The following is a 17251-nucleotide window of genomic DNA, read 5'->3' as shown; positions in this document are numbered from 1 at the left end:
AGATGCTAGGATAGAAGTATGTTATCCAGTGAGTAGGTGTTAGAGAAGGAAATGCAATTATCCTGTTGTTAGTTTTGTTTGTTGAATAAACAACTTCCTTATAGAGGACTCTGTGAGTTCCAGTTCCAGTAGGGAGATGTCTCTCTCTCTCTCTCTCTCTCTCTCTCTCTCCCTCTCTCTCCCCCCCCCCCTGCTCCCTGTCTCCCCCCCGCCCCCCGTATATGACACATTGGATAGTGTTCACACAGTTGACACATTTCAGTGAGTGTTGCGTGGTCATGTGATTGATTTCAGGTTGTTTGGAGATTTATCTTTTTGCCACTCAAAAAGATATCCAGAAAGTGTAAGTGGAATCGTTATAGTAATAATCTGAATGTATTCTAGTACCAGCCTTTGTGTTCTAAGGACTTCTTCAGTTGTAACTGATAGAAACCAAACCGCCAGGGTGCTTTATTGTCTCCACACAACAGGAAAGAACACGTACAAAAGTACACAAACCTTTATTGTGTACGTAGCTCTTCTTTCCTCTGTGTAGATTTTGTTTTCCAGCAGGTTTTTCCCCTTGGTGACAAAACATGGATCTGTATCAGGAGGCTCGTCTTGTCTTCGATACCAATGATCTCAAAAGAGAATAAAGGGAATCAAATCACTTCCCCCTTTAATTCCAGTAGCACTTACATTTACAACAATCCCACAAGAGGCCTTCTGTCCATTGTTAGCTCATGAATGTATCTCCAGATTTGGAGGACTCTGAATAACCTGTCGTATGCCTACTCCTGCAGAAGAGGAAGGTGATTCTTTTGACTGACAACAGTCCCCAGAAAAGCGGGAGGCAGTTTACACAGTGCAAAAAAGTATTTTGCACTGAAAGAGTGTACATATGTGTGTGCTGGGGGTGGGGCACAGGAGATGGCTCAGTGGTTCAGAGTACTCTTAGAGGACCAGAGTTCAGTTCCCAACACACAAGTTGGGGTTGCTCACAGCCTCCTGTAACTTCAGCTCCAAGAAATCTGATACCTTCTTCTGGCCCCTCTAGGTACTTGCACATATGTGCACATACACACAGACACACATGCGCATAAGTATACACATAAATAACAAATCTCAATAAAAAAGCACAGAAACATGATAGCAAGGAAAAGGCACAAATTATTTCTTCCACGACTATATTTGAATTAGTTAGAAACGAAATGTCCATGACCTCCCAGCAAGCGGCATATGGCTCTTCAATATGTTTAACATAACAGCAGAGAAATATTATTTTAGTGAACTTTAAGGCAAGTGAAAGACAGTCTCTGTTCATAAAAGTCACTGGTTAACTTTTAGAACAAATCTCTCCATAACTCATATGCTTCTCCAGTGACTTTGAAATGTCATGGGACTGCAGAGATGGCTCAGTGATTAAGAACACTGACTGTTCTTGCAGAAGACCCAGATTTGAATCCCAGCACCCACACGGTGGCTAACAACTGTCCGTAAACTACTGTTCCAGGGGATCCGATAGTCTCTCTGTCTTCAGCAGGCATTGTAGGACATGGGTCCTATTTTATGCATACACATAAAATAAAAGTAATAAAGTTTAAAAAAGAAAAAAAGAAATGTCAGTGAGGGAAAGTGTCTTCATGCCCCATATGGATCTAGTAACCCCTGTGTTTTACACTGCAGTATTTAAATTGCAGCATGCCATGTATACAAAATTAATAAATGGAAACTTTTTATGAATACTCAATAAATCTCTGACTTTGATATTATTATTATTTTTCCTCTGTACTTTCCAAACTACTAAAAGCTTAGGGTAGAATTTTCTTGTTGATGTTTTGGTGGGAAGATATTTTATTAGAGATATAATGTGTTGGAATATTTTACATAAATACTATATACTATCCCATTGAACAGCTTAACTCTTGAATATATGAATCAGATATAGCCTATGACACCAAAGGAGTGTCTTAAGACTTTTCCTATAATTTATGCCCACATTCAGACAAGTATAATTTGTACAATATTATCCAGATTGAATTCAGATATCTGAAAACTATTAACTTAGAGATCAGCACTTTAAATTATTTCTAATTTGGTGAAATGAAGGGCTGCTAAATTTTTACACATCTACATAGGTAAAAGTATTATATATATATACAGGCAGTGCACTCATACACGTAGAGTGGGAATGATAGATGAAATATTTTTTAAAAAGGGAAAAATATTATGTACTTATGTTAGTAAGACATTATGCTTGCAGAGCTCAAAATGTACATTCAGACTTTTATGAGTTGCTAAGAGATGCCACTCTGCTTTTCAATAGAAATGAAGCTGGAGTTTTGTCTTCTGTTTTAGAATTGAAAACTCTACACAGATTTTGTTTTCTTCATCTTGGTAGATGCTCTTGTTCTCTCTGCATTGGCGCTCACGGGTTTAGAAAACAAAGGATGAGGAACAGAAATAGACATGTGACTCATTTCACCTGAAATTTTGTTAAATTGACCACAGTTCGACACTGTGTAAGTGGGTATGTGCTGCTGATTTTTGTTTTTTAATGATTTTATCCTGAAGATCTGAGAATTTTGCAAGTGCTACTTTTTGAACATGTTACCATCAGGATATTGATGAATACTTCAAGTATTGGCCAGTTCTAAGGCTGGGCCCTAGAAATGCTCTGAAGTGGAGGTTTTGTCTAGTGTCTTTACATTTGGACACCCATCTTCTGTTCTTTGGACACATTCTACATAGTGCATCATTGCTGCTGAGCCCTTTGCTTGGTTGTTTATCAGACAGTGTAGGAAAATAGCTCTATGATTCCAGGTTAAATGTACTTAAAACCATTTCTGTGAATGTAATCGAGTTGAAAATAGAATACCTGTGTTTGACTTTACTTGTGATAGATTTGCCTGGAATTGTTTTCTTCTCTTAACCAAGATCTTGGAAAGCTAAACTCTGACACAATTATAAAATTATAGAATTAAATTAATTAGAACTGACCATGAAGAATAATTTAATCTACTTTACGTCAGGCAAAACTAGGCCCAAACCATTTCAGATAGATGAAAATCTTCCCTGTCTTAAATTGCTACCATACTTCTTGTGGGCTAAATGATGGCCTTCAAAAGAATATGTTCATGTCCTAAATCCTTTGGGCCTGTGACTGTTACCCTAATGGAGAAAGAATCTGGGCAGACCTTTTGTTGAGAATGCTAGATGAGGATTGGCTTGAAGTGTACAGAGGGGGCCTAAATCCAGTGAAAAAAATTCTTGTTAGAGAACAAGAAGAAGCAGGGACACACTCAGGGGAAGGTGGGGCGAAGCATAGACAGTCCTACTTCAGATTGGCCTCCTAGCATCTCTTCAACATTTGCTCTGTGTAGGAGGGAAAAATTCCTCTTTCTGCCCCAAACAAGAGTTTTCTCATCTTAAGCCCCTACCTTGTGAATGTAATCTCCTTTGGAAATAGCACTTTTGCGGATGCCCTCAAGTTAACACGAAGTCATACTGGATCAAGTGCAATGACTGGTTCCTAACAAGAAAAGAGAAATTTGGACAGACTTAGAACCAGATTTGCATGTGAAGATGGAGCCATAGATGGCAGAGATTTATCAGCAAACTGAAGAATACCAAGGATTGCTAGCCATCACTGGAAGCCACAGGACCTATGGAACCGCTTATTCCCCGAGCCTCTGGAGGGGGCTCACTCTGTCAGCATCTTGATTTGGGACTCCAGAACTCACACAACGCACATATGTTTTCTTAAACCACTCAGTCTGTGGTAATTTGTTGTGGCAGCCACAGAGAGCTAATGTAACCGCTCAATTCCTGTTAGGGAAAGCTCTGCCATTTCATACATTTGCCTAGGATTAGCTCTGGGTTGTTACCAGTTTTACAGACACCACAAAGTGGAAAAGAACCAGATAACAAAGTGGCCTTGGGTATAGAAACTGTGGTAAAGTGGGAGAAAAAAAATCCTTTAAAGACACAGGAACAGCAATGTTTTGTAAACAAGCTAGTTGGCTGATTTTTTCATACAGCTTCTAATTTTTGTTCTCAGAGTAAAAGGAAAAAAAAAAAAAAAGGAGGAACTGGGTTCTAGCTCCCTCCTTTAGTTTCCACAATGTTTTTTCCTTTTCCTAAGTTTGCATTCTATTTTCTAAAAGTGAAGTTGATTCATCTTTCTTGTACCATATTCAAAACAAACCATGATCTCTCCTTTCTGATTTCACTAAAAAATATTAGTTAATTAAAAACGGCATTCAAATCCCAAAGATTTCAAGGTCTAGTGTGAATGAGAATCACTGGGAGAATGTAATGAAATGTGCATTGGTTGAGCATCCAGAAATATTTGTTCTTTGGATCCGACCTCAGCTTCAGAAATTGGCATGTGTTTGCTTTCTGATTTCTTACAAAACAAAATCACCCAGCAATTCTAATGCTGGAGATCCATGGCTGTACTTGGAGACCGGTTCTCTGGTCCACCCTAGCTCATCTGATGGCAGCAAGCCCTAGCAAAATTCCAAGAAGCATGCTTTCTGCCTCAATTTGTAATTGCATTGTTTCCCCATTTAATTTCTATGGGAGTGGACCTAATTTCTTTTCCTGTGACTCTGAGAACCACTGTTTATTTCTTAAAATTCTCAAGGCTCCTTAGCACTTAGTTCTGTTTTCCTGACAGTTTTACTAAATTTCTCTGTTAAGGAGCTTAGCGAGTGAGTGGAGGGTCCCATTTCTCTTTTCAGGTCTCCCAGTGATCTGTACGATTTCCATTGCCTTTATCATCTCTTCTGCACATCCCAAGGTGGGAACATGCAATCTCATTTATCCAAACAATCTATGATTGGAACTGGGCATCCGGACACCACAAATAATGACCAAATAAACATAAGGCATTGTTGTGATTATTAGTTCCAACTGTAGAATCCGAAGGGTAAACCGTAGCATCTACGATTTATTTACTTTTTTGTCTTTCGTTTATACTTCTGGTGCCGGGGGCCGAACTTGTGCTTACTAGGCAAATGCTCTACCACTGAGCTAACGCCCCAAACTCTTTTATTCTCAGGGTTTTAGTGACTAACTAGCAGGGAAGCCTCTGGCAATGGCACGCACAGAGATTCCTTACTTGCAGTTTTTGGACTTTTATTGAGAATCCCGAACTCCTATTTTTTACTTCCAAGTTTTAGCTGAAGATGAAGTTTGTGTTTAGAGGCACCAGGATATACTGTTTCAGCTGGCTCGCATCTGATGCTTTCTCAGCATATGCTGGAGCCGGAGTTTCTAGCATCGGGCAGTTGGTTCCAGGAACACAAAGTGCTCATTATTTACCATTGTTATTTTCTCTGACTCTAGAGAAAAGTCAGTGCTAAAAAAGTGCAAACTTCAAGGGAAAAAATGAATTAAAGCTGATAGAGTTCAAAATGTTGATATTCAAATTATGTCTCAGATTCACCCTGGAATGGTGGTTTCTCTTTCAGGAAAACGCGAAGGAAAGACCAAGTTGGGTCACTTTTACTTCTTTTTATATATACCATAGTCAATCATTCACGATTCTGAGAGTTCTGCTCTGTAGGAACCCCCTGAAATCATAGGATACATCCCAAGATCTTGACTGGACCTTGGAGATTTCAGAGCTGTGCCTCCCAGGCAGTTCAGAAGTATCTTCTGTTGAATCTTTGGCACATGGTCACTCAGACTCTGCCTGCTGAACAGCCACTAATCACAGGATGCACTGTCTGGATGGAAACCAGCTCTTCCTTGGGTTAGTCTGGAATTGGGTTATTAAACACCATTAATAAAATGAAAAATGATTGCAATTAATCATTCATTTATGCACTCATTTAATCCTACACCTGGTTCCAAAAGAGAGTTTTTAATGTCTTCTTAAGGGAGTAACTTTTTCCTAAAAGATAATGTATTGTGTGGTGGAAGTGGTATACAATAGATTGCTCTCATAAATTTAGGCATTAAGCTTGGTCTAATTTATTTCATATCATAATGGGGACTTTTAGTTTTTTTTATAAAAATAATAATTTTTTTTAACTTTTACAAAAACTGTATTGAGAATTTCATACATGCATATAAGGAGTTTTGATCAAATCCATGCCCACTCCCTCCCTTCCAACACCTCCCATATCTCCCCATCATTTTTTTCTTTTTCTTTTCTTTTCTTTTCTTTCATTTATTTATTTTAATGGGGCTTTTGGGTACTCTAACATTCCCCCCCTCTGAAGAGGTAACCTTAAAATCTTTTAAGGATTAGATACAAGCTCCCAAATACTTTTGACATTTTTGGCCTTTGGAACAGAGTATGTTGCTAAGAGGCCCAAGGACATTTTGACTTTTAGCCAAGAAACTGGCTACTTTTCTTTGGGGTCTTTTTACCCTAACTGCCTAGCCAATTCCCACCTCCTATTCTTATCACACCATCCTCTGAAGAGGTTACCCAAATGGCCAATAGGGAATCGGGATGCAGACCACTCTGGCTTTTTCCATGCCGAACAGGGATGCAGGGTGAGGCAATTGGAGTACCCCTTCAGTGGGTCTATCTAAGAGACTCCCAACTTGCATAACTCTTATCTCGAGGAGGAAAAGAAAGTCCTTGAATGGTGAATAAGAGATTTGAAGGAGAAGTAAAGGCAAGAGTACTTAGCATTGCAAATTCTAGACAGGGAACCGGAAAAAAGTCAGAACAGGGCAATTTTCAAATGTTCATATGAGAGTCCATTGGAATTTCTTGACAAGGGCTTCCAAAAGCATCCCTCTATTGGGTTCTTCCTCATTTTTCATTTGTCTTCCAAGGCTAAATAATTTATTGAGAGTTTCATACATGCATGTAAGGTATTTTGATCAGATCTATGCCCACTCCCTCCCCTCCAACTCTCCCATATCTCCCCATCACATTTTTCTGATACCTTCATGTACTTTCTTCTTTAATTAATTAATTAATTAATGTGCCTTTTAGCCAATGTGACTTTTAGCCAAGAAACTCGCTACTTTTCTTTGGGGTCTTTTTACCATAACTGCCTAGCAAATTCCTACCTCCTATTCTTATCATACCATCTTCTGAAGTGGTTACCCAAATTGCCAATAAGGAATTGGGACACAGACCACTCTGGCTTCTTCCATGCCGAACAGGGACACAAGGTGAGGCAATTGGAGTAATAATGGGGATTTTCAATAATAATACCTCCCTCATTGATTTATGAAGAGTGAATATGTCTTAGGAAACTAGTAGTTCATATTAACCACTATTTTAATTTTCCAGCTCGTAATCATTTACTCTATGTAGTAGGAAGGGAAATTATGAGACGTTGACAATAGACAAAGATGATAGCAAGAAAGATATATTTGCATGTTTGATGAGTTTCTTAAATTTCTCAGTGTTCATGTAAAAGAAAAGCATGACAGAGTATGTCTTCAGTGAGGGAGTAGATCTGGGAGAAGAGGAATGAACAGGAACAGAGTTTGGGACAGTTGGGAGTTTGGGAGTTCTGAAAGCCTACAGTGGCAACAACTTGGTGTGTGAAGGGAATGCAATACAAAAGAGAATAAAGTTTGCCATTGGCAAGCTGCCCAAGCTCCAGAAAATAACCCCCCACCCATGCTCATGCAAGCAACCATAATTAAGCTCAATGGGTCACACACACAAAAGAAACAGTCTGGAGGTTTCTGGGAAGAAGAGGGCTTCAGCAGGAGAGAGAGCAGATGACAGAGGATGATGGAGAGTGAAAATGATCAAAATTCAGTTTGTACATGCATGAAGTTGTCAAAGAATGGAAGAAAAAACGAGCTAAACAAAGAAAAGCAACTCTTATCTATCCTATTTGTTGATTTTTGTAAAGTTCTTCCGAGGTTACTCATATTTATGTTGCAAGGACACAAAAGAAAGCAATCCCAGGGCAATGTAGAACATGAGAATATTGAAAGGAATTGCTTCATGTAAGAAAAAGTAGTGAAAAGAAGCCATGATTTATCTATCCATTTAAGTATTTACTCAGATTCTATTCTGTTTTAGTTTCTGGGAGTAGTTCAGAAAGAAAAAAATGAAAAATAAGATAATTTTTTCCATAATTTTTTTTTCACTGTAATAAGGATAGAAATGGATAATTGCATCACGGTCAGGCAGTAGGTACAGAGACACAGCATGGAGTATGATGCAGGGTGGGGCAAGATGAACAGAAATCTAGAACAGAGGAGCTGCTAGACAAGACTGAGCAATAGAGAGATTCCAGGCCGAAGGACCAGCAGGTCCACACACCCTTTTCACATGCTGATACACCAAGAGTCATTGGACTTGAGCAAGATTGCTAAGTCCACAGGAAATGCAGCCTGGGAAAGAACAGATATAGAAAGGGCAAGAACAGAAGCTGAACACTGGTGTGGTGGTGTATGCCTTTAATCCCAGCCCCTGCAGGCAGAGGTAGGCCAATCTCAGTGAGAACAAGGCCAGCCTGCTTCACATAGTGACTTCCAAGTGAGTTGGACTAGGGAGACTCTGCCTAAAACAAACAAAGAAACAAACAACCAGAATGCAAGCTGAATTTAAGATCCAGAAAGATCTTTACTTTGTGGTTCAAGTAACATCTAAATAAGTAGGATGGACTGTGAGCATTTTCTTAACGAATTCTTGTGAAATAGTATCTAGATGTGAGGTGCTGAAGATGAGGATTGAGATGCCATCAGTGGGGATGAAGACAAAGTCATAGATCAGAAACTCTTTGGACAGAGTAGGAGTGGATAAATTGGAGCATGAAGGAGAGGACTGATCTATAGACCTTCCTAAAGTCTTGAGCCTTACTGATTGGGAAAACTTATCACCAACAGAAAAGAAACTTAGGAAGGAAACCAGACACATTCTTTACGTTGGGTATGTTGAGTTGAGCTGGTGGCAGGACACTCCAGATGAAATCTTCAGTTGAACTTCAGGAAACTTCCAAAGAGTCTTGCAATGAAAACAAGAGAGATAGAGTATGGTACAATTAAACAAATATTCCTCTCAGACTAGGGGTGAAATCAGTAGAGGGCCATGAATGAGATAGAGAGAAAGCAGGTATTGGAACTAGGTAAATCCCAGTACATGGTATTTTAGAAGTTGATGTGAATTATATAATTTCTATATAAGGTTGATTTTTCTAATAGAATCTGAACTTCTTTTTTTTTTCTTTCTTTTTTTTTTTTTTGGTGTTTTTGAGACAGGGTCTCCCTGTAGCCTCAGCTGTCCTGGAACTCACTATGTAGACCAGGCTGGCCTTGAACTCACAGAGATCTGCCTGCCTCTGCCTCCCGAGTGCTGAGATTTAAGGCCTGCGCCACCACACCCAACAGGATCTGAATTCTTTTGTTTTGGTCTTTTTGAGACAGGGTCTCCCTGTAGCCCCAGCTGTCCTGGAACTCACTATGTAGACCAGGCTGGCCTTGAACTCACAGAGATCTGCCTGCCTCTGCCTCCTGTGTGCTGGGATTAAAGGCGTGCGCCACCATGCCCGGCAGAATCTTAATTTTTAAAGACTTGTTCATTCTTTGAAAATTTCATAGATGTACATATCCACCCTTACTCCTTCTCTTCAACTCCTCCTGCCTCCCCCATCTCTCTTTCTTTCTATTTCAAGTCCTCTTTTTAAAAATGGCCCACTGTGTCCAATCAGTGCTGCCCATATGCTTATGGCTGTCGGACTACCCACTGGGACATAGGTAACTTGCTAGTGTCCATTCCTTAAGGTAAAGTAACTCTCCCTCCCGTAGCAACCATCAATCCATCAACTGTTAATAGCTCCTCAGCTAGAGGTTGAGCCTTAGGAACTCCTTTCCCATCCATATTGGAATTCAAAAAAAAATATTTATTTTTATTTTATGTATATGAGTGTTATGCTTGCATGTATGTAAGTGCACCCACATCATGAAGTATCCTTGGAGGACGGAAGAGGGCATCAGATCCCCTGGAGCTGGAGTTATGAATGGTTGTTAGCCACCATGTGGGAGCTGGAATACCAGCCTGGGTCCTTCGCAAGAGCAGCCAGTGCTCTTAACCACTGAGTCATCTCTCTAATCCCATACTAGATTTTTTAACTGGTTTGATCTTGTGCAATCTTGCACAGGTAACCACTCTTGCTGTGAGTTCATGTGTGCAACAGTCATGTCATGTCCAGAGAAGTGCATTTCAAGGCATTCTGCCCTGTCCTTAGCCCTTTCATAGATCATTCTTCCTCCTTTCCCTTAATGTTCCCTGGGTCCTCGTGGGGGGGATCAGTGGACATGGCCCATCTATGGCTGAACACTCACAGACTCAAGTCTGTGGCCTTTTTAGATTTGTTCATCATTGTGAATAGTTTATACATATTTATTCCCAAACACAAGTTCCTTTAATTTCAGAAATTCAGGCAAGTAGAGAGGAAATTTATTGATAGCTATAGTCTCAGAAACACGGGGGCGGGAATAATTTTGTAAAACCAAGTCAGAATCTGCAGTTGGTTAGAAGTGATGGACAGAAGATCAAGGAGATTCTGGCTATGAATGACTCTGAGGTTTTGGGTTCCAAGTTTTTTTTTGACTTTTTATTTCGAGTGTATGTGTGTATCGGTTCTAGTACATGTGCACAGGTGTGTGCAGGTGTGTGCATGTGTAAATGGACGCCATAGTTGACATCAGGTATCTTCCTTAATTGCTCCTCACCTTGTTTTTTGAGACAGGTCTCTCACTGAACCTGGGCGTCACTGATTCTGGTAGATTAGCTAGCCAGCAAGCTCCAGGGCATCTGCTATAGCTTCCTCCACAGCTCTGGGATTATAGGTGCATCCTGTCATGCTTGTCTTTATACTGGGCTCTGGGGAGTGGTTTGATGTCCTCATTCTTGGGTGGCAAGAACTTTATCAACTGATCTCTAATCAGTGTTTTAAACAAGATAAGTGTTCTCCTCTGCTTTTTGCTGTTATGATAAAACACTGACCAAAAACAACTAGGGGAGGAAAAGGTTTATTTGGCTTATACTTCCATGTCACAATCCATTATCAGTGGAAGTCAAGGCAGAACCTGGAGGAATGATGCTTGCTGCTTGCTCACTGACTCATGCTCAGCTAGCTTTCTTACACAGTTCAAGCTCACCTGCCTAGGGATGCTGCTGCCCACAGTGGGGTAGGCCCTCACACATTTCATCCATCAAAACAGTTTCTCACAGACATGGCCCTATGCCAGTCTGATCTGGCAATCCCTCAATTAGGACTCCTGCAGATGACTCTATGTCAAATTGACAGCTGAAGCTAACTAGGACAATAATGACACCATTAACATTCAGTTCACTGGCGTGAACTGAAAGACTTATGCTGGGATAACGGGCACAAAACTGTACTGATACTGCTGCCTTTCAAGGAGCAGCAGGGGAATGATTCAAAGTAAATAAAGTGAAAAAAGGGGAAACTACAAAACTTTCAGTCAGTATGTTTTTTCCTATGATGACCTAAGGGTAAAGAAAGGAATTGTTTAGAGAAGTCCAATGCAACTTAATTAAGAGTAATCGCATGAATCTAAACAGAGGAAAAACTGAGTTAAGTGAAGTACTAACAAAAGATTCTAACAGCCAAGACTGATTATAAAAGATCCTCCCACAGGAAGGTACTGTAGCATATACCAAGTGAGATGTTTAGAATTAAAATGAAGAACTGTGCAATATCATATAAACTGGTAGGAAACATCCCTGACATTAAATGACAGTTGAGTGGGGAGATATTTTCTTCATCTAGTTTTAATATACTTACAAAGTTCCAAAGTTTCTTTTCTTAAGGCAAAAATTCCGTGTTAGTGATTGTGGTTACTAATGTCAATTGAGGTACTGAAACCTCTAAGAGCAAACATTGGTGCAGTCTCCATCATATCCTGGTTTTGATCTGTTCACTTTGTTTCCACTTGTAAAAACAGCAGCAACCGATGGCTAAAAGGCTCACGAATGCTTTCCTCAAAGATTAATTTACATGAGACACAATTTAAACAAAGGTCTTTATTGGCTGCTTTAGAAGACCAATGTGTTATATCTCTCTCTAAATGCATACTTCAAAAAAACAAGCAAAACTGGTTTTGCCTGGAATAGGACAGGGGACAGGGTAGAATTCTAGCTTCTATAAATATATAATCCTTTGGATTTGGAAAGAATAAAAATTTACTTATATTAAAATATTTGGATACTTGTCTCAATTACTCTGCTGTGTAGCCCTCGGCCTCCTCACGCCAGCAGGAATTGGCAGCCTAATCAAGTGGTTCTGGACACAGTGTGAGGTATTTCTCCACCTTGTGAGGAGGAAAGAAGAGTAGAGGACTCTAACGCCAAAGGACTCAGCCTCAGATGGAACAGCCGATCCCTAAAGATCTCCCTGAAGTCATTGTCAGAGATGTCAGCTGGACTTCGGTGCGGATAATTACATTTTGCTCCTCTAGTGCCCGTAGCATTTTCAAATGGGGGGTCTTCATTTCCCATCAGAAACGGCTCCGCAGGTGGAGATTTGCTTAATTAAGCAACTGCTGTGTGGTTGCCCACAGGTGGTATTTCTGTCAGAGGTCAACAGAGTGATCTCTCCACAGGCCCAGACCAGCCATATTGCCTCAATGTGACATCTCTCTGGGGAGTATTCTAATCCAAGATCTCCAGTAAAGGAAACAAGTCAATTCTGTGGAAAGAAAGGAGAGTTTAGAAATCAGGGAGGAACTTGTGGGCTTTTTGAGATCTTCTTTTTATTTATGTAGTCTTAGAAAAATGTTTTTCTTTTTTTCCCTCCTTCCCGCTCTCCCTCCCTCTCTCCCTCTCTCCCTCCCTCTTAGAAAAATGTTTTTCTTTTTTTCCCCTCCCTCCATCCTTGTCTTCCTCCCTCCCTCCCTCTTTAAAAATGTTTTTCCCTCCCTCCCTGTCTCCCTCCCTCCCTCCCTCCTTCTCTCCCTCCCTCTCTCCTTCTTTCCCTCCCTCCTTCTCCCTCCTTTCTTCTCTCTCCTTCCCCTTCCTTCTTCCCTCCCTCCCTCTCTTTCTTTCTTTCTTTTTCGAAACTGGCCTCAGTGTATTCCAGGCCGACCTTGAACTCACTTTGCAGGTGACCATGAACTTCTGACTCCACTTCCTTTACTTCCTAGATGTTAGGTTAAGAGGTATGTGCTACCAGGCCCAGTACTGTGCTGAGGACTGAAATACATAAATCTGGGGATTGTGCATGCTAGGCAAGCACTCTACCAAGTGAGCCATGGCCCCAGTCTGCTTCCATTATTTTTTAAAAAAAGATCTTTACTAGAATGTTAGCAAAGTTTTTCTTTTATTTGCTAAATGTACTTTAATCCTAGTTACCCTCATTACCTGTCTTCAGTATACTCCCATGGACCAGTTGCATCTGAGTTGTTATTCTTGTTCCCTTTTTACAGAGATCACAGGATCAGTTAGTCTTGATAGAAATTTGAGAATACAGAGGGCACAGCTGATTTTTGGTCTTTGTTCCAAGGATTTGAGAGAACTTGGATGACTAAAACGTTGGGGAATCCTTAGTCACATTTTATTTATTTCACATTTACTCAAAATGTTCTCAGATAAACAATTTCTTCAGATAGAAATAAAGTTGACAATCCAGACGTAAAATACCCAAGAAAAGCAGTGTCCTGAACTAAAGGCTGATTGATACCACATCTCAGAACTTTCATGTTCTTTTCAAAATATGTTTTATTGAAGTTTTGTGTGTTTCATATACAACATCTTAATCATCTTTATGCCCCTTTCCCATTGGCAACCTCCCATACCTCCCCACCTCCCCCGCCATACACACACACACACACACACACACACACACACACACACACGGGATTTTATGCATTTTGCTGTTTAGGTTAGGGCTTATTCATGTCACTCAGTGCACGCTCCTCCACTGGGGTCTAGTCAGTCTATCTAGAGTCACTCCCTTAAAGAACATCAGCTCTTCCTCACCTAGTAGTAATCAGCTTCCCAATAGTTCTTTGACTAAGATTGGAGCCTGCTGCCCAATTCCACAGTTCTATGCTGGGTTTTGTCTGTGTGAGTTTGCATGGGTCTTGTGCATACTACCACCTTTGCTGTAAGTTCGTATGAACAAAGTCCCAGGAGTCTGTAGGGCTCTATTTCCACATGGTCATTCACCTCCTCCCCTGGCTCTTACAGTCTTTCTGCCCCTTTTTCTTCAATGGTCCCTGAGCCCTGAGTTCATTGCCCTCTGTTGCATGAGGGAGCTTTGTTGATGAGAGCTGAGAGATGTACTGATATTTTTTCTACCCCCTTTTCCACTATGTCCTGTGAGTGTTAGGTGTATAGGTTTCATTGTACATGTGTCACTTAGGGTTGAGCATTTCACAGACACTTCATTTCTGTGTGTGACCAGTTTTGGAACTCTGTACTTGTCTCTATCTGTTGCAAAAGAAGCTTCTTTGATAAGTGGTAACTGGAATACTTGTTTGTAAATTTAAGGATCCATATTGAGCACATAATAATAAATTACATTTGTCGAGGAATGTGACAGCCTTGGGGTTTTCTCTAAGATCTATGACTTCATCAGCCATGTGTTTACACATGTTTATAGCAACACACATGAGTTCTCTCCCATTGAGTGGATTTTAGGTCCAATTAGGTAGCTGTTGATTATCCCCAGTTAAAAGTGCCACTACTGCCCCAATATAGTTTGCTATGCCAGTCACTGTTGTGGTTATTAGCCCTTAAAACTGGATTGGACCATAAATTGATGTTCTCCTTTAGTAGCTTGTATTGTATTCTCCAAAACTATGAGAGCTAGCCTTCAAGGAGGTGGCTTCCAGGTCAGTTCCAGCCCCATTGCTCCAAGTTCTGTGTCTGAGGTATGTCCCGTCTTTAGTAATAGGGTCTTACCTTCAAGTTCTGGAAGACACTCAAGGGCTATGGCACTAGCCTATATAATTTTGGGAGTCTTTTGGACTGTTGTGGCTAACAACTTGAAGGGAGGTTTCTCCTGTCTGGCACTGTTTCTTATTATGTAGCCTTCAGTTATATAGATGGACTCAGGTAGAGATATTTTATGTGTAATTTTTCAATAAGTTTTTGAATTGATGCATTTCCCTCTGGCTGTGGAGGTGTGGGTAACATGATGGCACTGAACAGCTGAGGTGAAGGCGGAGCCAGCTGGCCAGCTTGACGCGCCTCAAAAAGAGAAGTAATACTGATTGTAGCCTAGCCAGTAAAGGATGTGTGATCACCTCGTGAACAATATGTTATTCTATGAGAAGAGCCTGCGTGGCATACGTGACCTCTAAGCTGATTGGATGACGGCTTTCTTGCCTATGGTAATGCTTGAGACTTTTGCCCTTAAATATTGATCAGCTTTGCCAATAAATGAGTTTTCCTGCTTGAAGCGACTCCCTGCCGTGTCTGATTGTCCTTGGAGAGAAAGGGCTGGTGAAACCGGCGGGCAGCGCACTTTCCCCTCCTCGACCCCCATCGCTGTGGCCTCTCGTTCCTCTGCCCGAGATGAAGGGGTTCGGAGACTGTGGCATCTGGTGCCCCACGTGAGGAACTAGTGCAAAGTTTCGGTCGAGGCCAATTGGGCTCTCGGGGTAAGTGAGACCCTTAGTATGGGTTATGCAACTTTAGGAAGAAATGAGCCTGCCATGAAAACCCTACAATATTTGCTCAAAAGCGGCAGGCTGGAGCTTTCGGACTCCACTGGCACACCACATTTGGGATACAGTAATTCTCTTGGGGGCCCCCACGACCAACCTATTCTCCTGGGACATGTGGGAAAGGGTTGAAAAGCTGGCGAGAGAATGGGAGAGGCACTTCAGGGTGGAACCCCCACTAGGGTTCTATCCCATGATGGCCGCCCTTAAGGGCATCTTCCACGCAGAGACGCCTCCCTCCCCTCAACTTGCAAAAGAAAAGGGGGGGAGGCAAAGGCAGGTGGGGGGAAGAACGAGGAAAAATGAGGACGATTGGCCATGTTTGACAAAGAAAGACAGGAGCGCCAGGCCCAAGGGGACCCTGTTGACGGCTAGCAGTGGATATTAAAGTTCAGTTGACAGTTGAGGCCCCAGAAAAAGGGGGGGAAGGGGGTACCAGGTGCGAACCTGAGGAGATGGATTCCCCCCCACCAGGACGAAGATCTCAGGGGACCCCCAGCCTATCGGTGGGTTGATCAGTATGAGCCTCTTCGCTGGGGGGAGGGGAAGGGGCGGTGCCCCCCCTTGGCCCCTCAGCCTCTGGAAGAGCCAGTGTACACTGACGCCTTTCTGGTGGGGATGCAGTGCCTGTCCACCACCCCATGCAGGGTGTTCCCGGTCAACTTAGTCCCAGGACCGCAGAGGCCAGCAGACTGGTATCTGTGGGAGGCTAAGGACCTCAAGGAACTAAGGCAAGCAGTCCTCCAGGATGGTGCCAACTCACTGGGCTGAGGCTTTACTGGAGAACCTTGCCCACCACCCCTGTGTCCCTAGGGGTTGGACTGATATGGCTAAGGCCGTCCTCCCCAGTCCCCTCATCATCAAATGGCTGGCCTTGTGTAAGGAGGAATGTAGGATCATAGCAGAACAAAAATCACACAGTTAACCCTCAAATCCCTCTTACCTACGGCCAACTGGTGGGTACCGCTGATGGGTATTCCACAGGGACGCAGCAGGCGGTCTTGCCCATCCCGTATAGGGACCAAGTAAGGTGGGCAGTACTGGCGGCCTGGAAGAAGCTCAATGAAGGACTGTCAGAGGACCCCTTGGTGGGCCTAAGGCAGAAGCCTGGGGAGGGTCTTGCCGAATTTGTGGATGGGGCGGAGAAGAGCCTTATTAGAAAGCTACCCGCTAGGGCACTCAGGGACGAGTTTACTGGAGTGCTGGTGTGGGAGGGTATGAACTCTGACCACGGTGCTGCCTATTTGGGTCTGAAACATGCTTTGATCAGCTGGTGGGTCATGGCCTCCCAGGATGTTGGAACAAATCAACACCAATCTCAAACCTTGGCCCATGCGCTCCAAGCCCAGACAGCTTCCTTAACAAATGCATTTACTCAGGCGCTCATGGCTGTCCGAGGAGACCCTAAGGGCCTGCGGGCTCATCACATCCCCAAAGGAAATGGGGGCTGTTTCTGGTGTGGGAAACTAGGGCATTTTAAGAGAGACTGTCCAGAGGAAGTCCTTCCCGGGTCCCAAGCAGGGAGGCGGGAGGATCAAAGGCCAAGCAAGCCGACTACTCCTTGCCCCCGTTGTAGAAAAGGGTTCCATTGGAAGAAAGACTGCAGGTCGAGGTTTGACGTGACAGGCAAGCCTTTAAA

The 17251-nt window shown here is 42.2% G+C and overlaps 1 long non-coding RNA gene across 1 annotated transcript; it reads right to left on the bottom strand.

Moving 5' to 3' along the window:
* Nucleotides 1-534: 534 nt before the first annotated feature.
* On the bottom strand, nucleotides 535-12060 carry LOC103727148. Its single transcript, XR_606934.1, has 3 exons — nucleotides 11730-12060; nucleotides 3420-3511; nucleotides 535-620 (listed from the first exon to the last, which is right to left on the bottom strand). It is a non-coding gene; the product is annotated as an uncharacterized LOC103727148 (long non-coding RNA).
* Between the last annotated feature and the right edge of the window lie 5191 nt (nucleotides 12061-17251).

This window comes from Nannospalax galili, unplaced genomic scaffold, assembly GCF_000622305.1.
Source record: "Nannospalax galili isolate Female #2095 unplaced genomic scaffold, S.galili_v1.0 scaffold109, whole genome shotgun sequence".
NCBI lineage: Eukaryota > Metazoa > Chordata > Mammalia > Rodentia > Spalacidae > Nannospalax > Nannospalax galili.
Note: the sequence above shows the minus strand (reverse complement) of the source record. Positions and strands in the feature narration are given on the sequence as shown.